Genomic DNA, 1,855 nt, shown 5'->3' with positions numbered 1-1,855 from the left:
GGTCCTGTTGGAGCTCTAAACCCGGTCCTGTTGGAGCTCTAAACCTGGTCCTGTCAGGTTTGTTGTTGTTTTTTTCAGGTTTGTTGTTTTCTAAGGTTTGTTATTTTCAGATTTGTTGTTTTCTCAGGTTTGTTGTTTTCAGGTTTGTTGTTATTGTCAGGTTTTTTGTTTATTAAGGTTTGAATTCTGCCTCAGTTTCTTTATTTTCTGTTTCTACATCTTTCTGCTTCTTGGTTTGTTTCACTTCTGGTTTTCCTTCACACCTGGTTCCTGCTGCCGTTTCTCACTTCTTATTGTTCTTTATTAATCTGTTCTCTTATTTTCTCAGATCTTTGTGTGCTGCTGCTTGTTTCTTTATGGTCACAACTTTGGATTTATGGTTCTGGGTTTTCCTGGTCTTAGAGCTCTGCTCTCACTTCAGTAAAGTTGGTTTATGACCTTCTCGGTCATAAAAACCTGCCTTTAGTCCAACCTCTGAGCTGTGACTGTTTTGTGTTTGTTCTTTTGCTTTTATGAGCTTTTTTCTGGTTCTGGTTCCTTGGTTCTTTCTCTGGTTGGTTACCTCCAAACCCCCATCAAACATCTCGGGCCCTCGGCCTCAGAACCGGCTGCCCACAGGGCTGTGTGCTGAGCCGCCTGCTCAATCCCCTCTACCCGTCACAGCAACACCAGCGTCCAGTCCGCAGAGGACACCACACTGACGGGACTCGTCTCTGGGGGACATGAGTCCGCCTACAGGGACCAGGTGGACCAGGTGGAGCAGAGAGAACAACCTGTTCCTCTTTCCACAAAGACAAAAGAGCTGATAACACACTACAGGAACAAAAGCAGACATTTTACAGCTGCTTGTTGGTGAGTCCCCGTGGAGCGTGAAGACCTCAGGCTCAGGAAAAACACCACCACATGCTGCATCCGTCAGCTGGACAGTGGATGGGAGGAAAGCGTGGGGCTGGAAGAACGACACAGTTCCTAAAGAAGCCACGCTGGTTTGAACTCCATGGATTCTAACGAGAACAGATTTCATCTTGAAACAGTGAAAACCTAACCTGTGGTGCAACATGGGCCCGTCTGTGATTCTCTGCCAGCTTTTAGCTTTTACTCATTGGTAGTTTTTAGTTTTGTTCCTGACTTTAGAACTTTTCATTTATTTCATGGATGATGCACAGGCCAGATGGCACTTTAATGTCCTCGTAGGTTTCTTTCTATTCCTCTGTCTTCAGATTGTTGGTGTCACGTTGAGCTCCACCTCCGGTCTGCAGGCTGCTTGTTCAGCTTCCTGCCTTTGTGGCTTTTCTGTTGTTGCTGAGAAAGAAAAGAGCTTCACTCTCTGTGTCTGGAGTTTTCTTCACATTTGGATTCTCATCAGAAGTAAAACCTGAAAATCAGAGTTTGACAACCTCTAGTTTATGTTTAGTTATCGCATCACAGCAGAAGTTCCTTTGTTTCAGTAAAACCAGTAAAGAAAAAGCAGCAGCAGCCTGAAGCTGAAAAGAACTGATGGTTCCTCTTGAACAAAGAGCTCAGAACCAAACATTCAGTCATCAAAGCAGCCTTAAAATGATTTCTTTTCTGTTTCCATTTGAACCTGCATTTCTTTCTGCTGATGAAATCCATCAAACCTGCGTCTCAATCAGCAGCTCCTGGTAGAACATCGTGAGCCGAGATCACATTCTCTGAGAGCAGCCAAAAACTCTAAACCCGGTCCAGTTGGAGCTCTAAACCTGGTTGGAGCTCTAAACCTGGTCCTGTTGGAGCTCTAAACCCGGTCCTGTTGGAGCTCTAAACTCGGTCTTGTTGGAGCTCTAAACCTGGTCCTGTTGGAGTTCTAAACCCGGTCCTGTTAGAGCTCTAAACC

Source organism: Kryptolebias marmoratus, unplaced genomic scaffold (genome assembly GCF_001649575.2).
Source record: "Kryptolebias marmoratus isolate JLee-2015 unplaced genomic scaffold, ASM164957v2 Scaffold76, whole genome shotgun sequence".
In the NCBI taxonomy this organism is placed as follows: Eukaryota; Metazoa; Chordata; class Actinopteri; order Cyprinodontiformes; family Rivulidae; genus Kryptolebias; species Kryptolebias marmoratus.
Note: the sequence above shows the minus strand (reverse complement) of the source record.